This window comes from Diabrotica undecimpunctata, chromosome 8, assembly GCF_040954645.1.
Source record: "Diabrotica undecimpunctata isolate CICGRU chromosome 8, icDiaUnde3, whole genome shotgun sequence".
Classification (NCBI taxonomy): domain Eukaryota; kingdom Metazoa; phylum Arthropoda; class Insecta; order Coleoptera; family Chrysomelidae; genus Diabrotica; species Diabrotica undecimpunctata.
In genome coordinates, this window is record NC_092810.1 from 133,761,627 (window position 1) to 133,768,787 (window position 7,161).

The window sequence follows — 7,161 nt, forward strand, 5'->3', positions numbered from 1 at the left end:
CAAAGTAAGATAGGTCTCACATGGGCTGCCTTTGGTAGATTGAATAACATTTTCAAGTCTGTTATCCCAGTTTGTTTAAAAAGAAAGGTTTTTAACCAGTGCGTTTTACCGGTTCTTACATATGGTGCAGAAACACTGACTCTGACAAAAAGAACAATAGATAAAATAAGAGTTACACAACGCGCTATGAAAAGATCAATATTAGGTATTACCATCAGAGATAAAGTACCAAACCTAGAAATAAGAAGAAGAACAGAAGTCACAGATGCAGTTGAAAAAATATCCATGGCTAAATAAGCTTGGGCCGGATATGTTGCCAGATTAACGGATGATAGATGGACCAGAAAGATTCTGGAATGCTCCAGAAGAATTGTTAATTCTTTGTCTCTATAAAATGAAAATACTTGAAGATAACAGGTAAATAATAGGTATTCTACAAAGACTCATAAAATGGCATATAGCACTTGGGGATACAATTTTTTTTTAAATAATAACATCAGCCCTTTTTTCTTTTGTTCTGATATCCCTACTTTATTTTTATAAACCTTTTTCAAATTTGGTTTGATATTTTTTTTCTTTGATTCAATAGCAACACACTATTGAAATGTTCTTGCTGGTAAGAGGTTTTATAAAACAATATTCCAGGGAATTCTTTTGTGATTTTTAAAACTTTTATATGAGAAATTTTTATGGGTTCGCCATTAGTATTCTTGGAAAAAGAGTTTAAAGTCATAATATCAGCTGCTAATTGCTTCAGATCAAAAATGTCTTGATGACAAATTTCATCAACTTTGTATGGTTCTCCAGATTTTTTTAGCAGTGCGTAACAAGCGTCACATACTGATCAGGGATATATACAGGTCCTGACCTTTTTGACCTTTTAATTTCATCATCATTACGTAGCGCTACAACCCTGGGTGGGTCTTGGCTGGCTGTACAACTTTTTTCCAATTTGTTCGGTCTTCCATCAACCTAGGGTCAAATGGAATGTTCATTTTCCGGAGATCTGCTTAAATGTTATCTCTCCATCGCATTCTGGGACGTCCGAGTGGTCTTTTGCCTGTGGGAATCTCTTCCCATACCAGTTTTACAAGTCTATCGTTATGCAGTCTGTGCACGTGGCCTGCCCATCTTAGTCGCTGTGATTTAATTTCTTGGACAATATCGGCGTCATTGTAGAGTGCTTTTAATTCGATATTGGTTCTGATGATTGATCTTTAAATTTGGCGTTTAATAACTGAATGAGCACTATCTCCCTCATTCTCACTGTGTCCTGTAATCAAAAACTTATGTGTTACGCTCTGCAGCTCATCGATATTCAAAATGGCGTATAAGTATGCAGCTATCATAAAACGGTTTTTTTGTTGGCCTGTACAGTTATCAGAAAAAAAATTCCTATTTTTCTCTTTTTCTAAACTATTGCTAAAACCGCCTGAAGATCATAGACTGCAACCGTGTTGTTAGAACTTTTATCGTTTTCTTTTTCTTTACAAGATAAATCTGTTTCTACACGATGCACGGTATATTTGATCTGTAGACCCTTTATCTCCTCTTCCGTAGCGTTATTATAACCAACACATATTTCGCACTGGTCTTTCTTTGAGGCATGGGACTCCGCTGTAGGCAACTAGCTCTGACAGCGACTTAAGCGAGAGTGAACAATTATCTTTCCGGCAAAAACTTCTCAGCGATCTAAATGAATGTTTATTTGAAACGCATATATGGAGGGGTTTAATGATCAAAGAATACCGAGAAAATATAAACAACTCTAAAAATGGTTTATTTTACTCGGCGACGCTAAAAGGAACTAAAAAAATTACTTCGTCTTTTAATACGTACGAGGGAATTTCAATATATTTTAATATATATTCCTACTGCTCGATAGACACTAGATTATTTCTAAATTTGTCATTAGAGAAGAATATTGCGGAAGAAAGATAACGAGCAATAGAGAAACTAGTAAAGCCGACTACACTTCGAAAAAAAAAGAATAATGATGATCCAATCCTAGCTTCTAAATACATTTTATTCGTTATTTGAATTAAGGGAAAGGCTTCACATAATCTATAAAACATATAAGAACATTATTTCGTTGTTCAAAACAATTTTTGACGCTAAAGACGTCTTCTATCGTGGCATACAGCTAATTTTATTAACTTCGCATATTGGATTGAGATCGTAGAGTTGGGATAGTATAGTATAGAATGGATATTGTAATCGATAAAAAATTTAGTTAAATATTTACTTTTAAAATATTTATAAACAATAACATTAATATCTAACTAGGCTAACTTTCAGAGATAAGCGTCCTTACGATTTTATTGTTATTTTTTTTTTTTTTTATTGTATAATGGCTTTGGCATAGCCAATTAGCCAGACTATTTGCGGTAATTACAATTTTTGATTTTATTACCTAAGCCTATTTATAATACATATAAATTTACAGGAAGTAATATGTTGGTATACACATTCGTATATACATTCGTATATGGGAGTTTTTTTGTTACGCCAATATTTATGGTTTAAGTCTAATATATTCAAGTTACGAATATTTTTTAAATAGCTGGAGTTTTTTGATATAGCTCTAGTTACAAACTTATCTGTACAAAACTGTCTGCGTAGTGTAAGGGGTGGCTCTTTAGCTTCAATTTCAATAATACTAATAGGAGTAGATTTTAAGTAACCAAGACATAGCCTCAAACATTTATTCTTTTGGGTTTCAATTTTATTAAGATGTTCTGTTGACGCAGACCCATATAAATGACAACTATAATCGAAAATTGGTCGAATCATTGAGCGATAAAATAGCAATGCAATATTCGGGTCAGCTCCTCAATTGGTTTTACAAAATGCTCTAAGGATATTCATGGAGTTTTCCGATTTTTTTATAATAGAATGAATTTGATCCTTCCATAACAGTTTACGATCCAAATATGTGCCTAGATATTTTACACAATTTTGATTGGAAATTCTATTTTTCCTAATTTAAAGTTACCTTGGGGAGTTTGGCGTTTTTGGAAAAAAAACCAATTTCAGTCTTTGTAGTTGATATTGATAAGCCTAGAGAATGGTAATAATTTTTTACACAATCTAGTGTAGATTTGAGTTGACGCGTACAAATGTCAAGGGTAGTATGGGAGGTATATAACACAACATCATCTGCAAACTGCAATATATTAGAGTGTGGAGGAACTATCTGTTCTAGATCTATATTATACAATGAAAAAAGAAGTGGACTTAAAATACTACCCTGTGGTATACCTATATTCGTTAGCCTTGGCGCTAAAAGTGTCTCATTTATTTTTAAGTAAGTCCATCTATTCTTGTACAAGGATATAATGAAATCTGAAATTTTAACTGACATTCCAAGATATAACAATTACTTATGTAGAATATATAAATTTATGTTATCAAATGCAAAGGTTACATCTATAAATGCTGCAGCTGTTGATTCTTGATTTGTGAAATTGACCTGAACAGAGGAAACTAGTGAAGTGAAAGCATCCTGTGTAGACCTGGATTTCCGGAAGAATTAATTACAATATATTTAAAATATATTGTAATTAAACAAACTTTGTTTTAAATAATAATAATAAATAATAAATTGATAGAATATATGTTATAATCTTGCTTTATATAACTCAATTACTTATTTATGTATATTTGGATATCCCATTTATTTCTCCTTTTTGTCGCTAGTGCTACAGTCGTCAGAAACGAAAATGCCACTTAACCTCTTAAAACTCATATGAACAAGCTGAATTTTACTGAGAATTACGTCAATTTTAGGATACCAAAAAAGATACAAAAAAGTTTGTTACTCCTAGCCCTGGGCTTCCCACTAAACCCTCTCCCCGTAGGAGGAAAACGGAAAAGATCGATTTACCAGAAATCTTTGCACCGTAGCAAAAAATGTTTCAAACTAGAAATTTAGCTGAGATAATTTTCAATAAAACTATTTATTAGCACTTTTTCTGTAGAAGCAACCGTTCTCTCAGACACAATGCTAGAAGTGCCGGCTATTTTGAATGTTAGTTACACGCGCGAAATCAACTATCTAGAAATTAAATAAAATTTTATTGATTTCATCGTAAATCGCATAACGAAAAAATGGCAAAAATCGCACGCTTATTTATTTAACCATTTATTTAGAAACTCTAATAATTTGCGAAAAAACTCAAAAATTGTATACGAAACTGACATTTAAAATAGCCGGTCACTTCAAGCGTTGTTTCTGAGAGAACGGTATATTCTATTTTTCAATATTTTCGTGTAAAATTATCCCAGCTACATTTCTTATTTGAAACATTTTTTCTAGAGCGTACAGATTCTTAGTAAATCGATGTTTCCCCCCCTACCCCACACACACCTACGAGGGGTGTTTTGTGAAGAAGCCGGGGGTGGGAGTCAGTAACTTTTTCTGGCATCGTTTTGGGGTCTCAAAGTTCACATTCCCATCAAAATTCAGCTTTGTTGCTGAATTATCTAAAATTAATAAAGTCTTTAATAGAGAAAAAACCACTATAATATTTATACTAATATTTGTATACTTTGACAAAGTATTTGACTCAGTCCAGCATAGCTCCATGTTAAGAATGCAGTATTGATCATAGCTACGCAACTCTTCTTCAAAATATACATAAGAGCGCAGCAGCTGTAGTCAGAATATACTATGTCGATAAACACACGTTTTCCTTGGAGAAGGGTATTAGGCAAAGAGATACCATCTCTCCTAAACTATTCACCTCTTCTTCTTCATATACACTGTCCTTTCAGAACCTTGGTTACCATCATAGCTATCTTAATTTTATTCACTGCCACCCTAAATAGCATGCTTGTATCAACACCACACCAATTTCGCAAGTCCTTCAACCATGAGGTTCTTCTTCGTCCTGGACTGCGTTTGCCTGCTATTTTTCCTTCCATGATATTTTGTAGCAACCTATATTTGGGACCTCTCATTACATGTCCGAAATACTCCAGCTTTCTCTGCTTGATGCTTTTTATGATCTCAGTAGTCTTGCTGAAACGTTCTAGTATTGTGGAGTTTCGAATCTTCTCCACCCAGGAAACTTTTAAAATTTTTCTATAGCACCACATTTCGAAAGCCTCAAGGCGATTTAGATCGATTTTATTCAAAGTTCAGGACTCGACACCATAAAGTATGACCGAGAACACGTAGCAGCGAAGTAGGCGGATCCTCAGTGCCAATTGTAGGTCTCTGTTATATAACACCTTGGACATTCTTCTAAAAGCCGCTCTAGCCCGCTCTATCCTAGATCTAATTTCGCCGTGACTTTCTGCGTTAAAATTTAATTGCTGTCCAAGGTAAACGATTTTATCAACTTGCTCAAATTTGGTATTATTTACATATATAGACGGTTTTATATGCTGATGTTTACTTATTACGAGTATTTTGGTTTTCCGTATGTTCAGATCCAGACCTGCCTTCCTACAACTCTCAACGACACTATCAAGTAGTGTTTGCAGATCTTCTTGACTAGAAGCTAGGAGTACTGTATCATCCGCATATCGCAAACTATTGATGACTTCACCGTTCACAAGTATTCCTTCTTGTTTTTCAGAAAGTGCTTCTCTGAAAATTCTTTCGAAGTAAACGTTGAAAAGCAGGGGTTACAAGAGGTATCCCTGCCGTACTCCTCTTTTTATATTAAGAGCCTGTGATTTCACACTATCTACTAAAACTGATGTTCTTTGATTCCAATATAAATTTGCAATTATTCGAACATCTCTGTCGACCAATCCAATGTCTTTTAGAGCTTCAATCAATAGAGAGTGCGTAACACGATCAAATGCCCTTTCTAAGTCAATAAAACAACAGTATATGTCTACAGATATATCTCGACATCTTTGAACAAGTACGTTCATTCCAAACAGAGCCTCTCTCGTTCCAAACCCGTTACGGAAACCAAACTGTATGTCATCCAGGTATTCCTCGCATTTATTGTAGATACGACCATGTATTACCTTCCGAAAATTTTCAATTAGTGGTTTAACTATTATTAATTCACCCCTTTGTTCTTTAAGACCTTCAGAACTCTTGTACATAAATTGGTTTTAAATTAACTTTTCTAGAACACCATACACAACCAACCTTTTTCTGGTTAAAAATATTTCAACTTTTGGCACGTAATTTGAACAAGGGTATACCTATTAAGTATAATAAATAAAACAAGTGGCATAGGCAGCAATGGAGAGTTCAATGTTCAATATATCGCTCAGATACATAGTTTCAAGTCAAGTAGTTAAAAGAATTACAACGCTAAAATGGAACTGAACAGGCCATGTTGCCAGAATCAGAAATGGAGGATGGACCAAGAAAATTTTAGAATGTAGACCTAGACACGATGCTTATCGTAATCGAAGACATTATCCAACAAGAGAATGTGATGACATCAAGCACATATAGGACAAGTATTGAAGACAACTACAGACTCAAAATCAGGCTCATCATCATAATCAGGCTACTTATTATGATGATGGCTGAAACACGCACATTCAAAGAAGTGTAGCGGGTACAGATAATAATAATAAATAATATAGTTCTTATAAGTTGGACTTCTAAAACTATATTAAAGATACTTCACTACAGGCTACTGAAAAATGCGAAGAAGAACTAGAAAGTGATTAGTTTGGATTTCGAAATAGTTTGGAGACGAAGAAAACCATTTTCTCGCTCTAAATATTATGATAATACATACTTATAACAAATATAATGTCAATTAACTGACCAAATAAAGAAAAATTATTTTTTACCTTCCACCACATCATTGTGAGTTTAATTAAATAGAACTAATTTACGACCCTACAAAAAAAACTAGAAACAAACATATCACTTTTACGTTTGCATATGTTAAGAATATTTTAATGATGCAACGGAATACCAGCAGATTAGCACAGACAACAATATGTATTAAACAAATGAACGGGGTACTGTGGGATAGACAGATTACCAGAAATACAAAGAAGAGAATTTATAACACCTTGGTACGCAGTATAATGACCTATGGAGCAGATAATTGGGTAATAAATAAACGAAACAGGTCCAAAATCATAGCAACTGAAATGGAGTTCATGAGAAGAAGCTGCAGAGTGACAAAAATGGATCGAATCAGAAATGAGGAGATAAAACGAAGAATG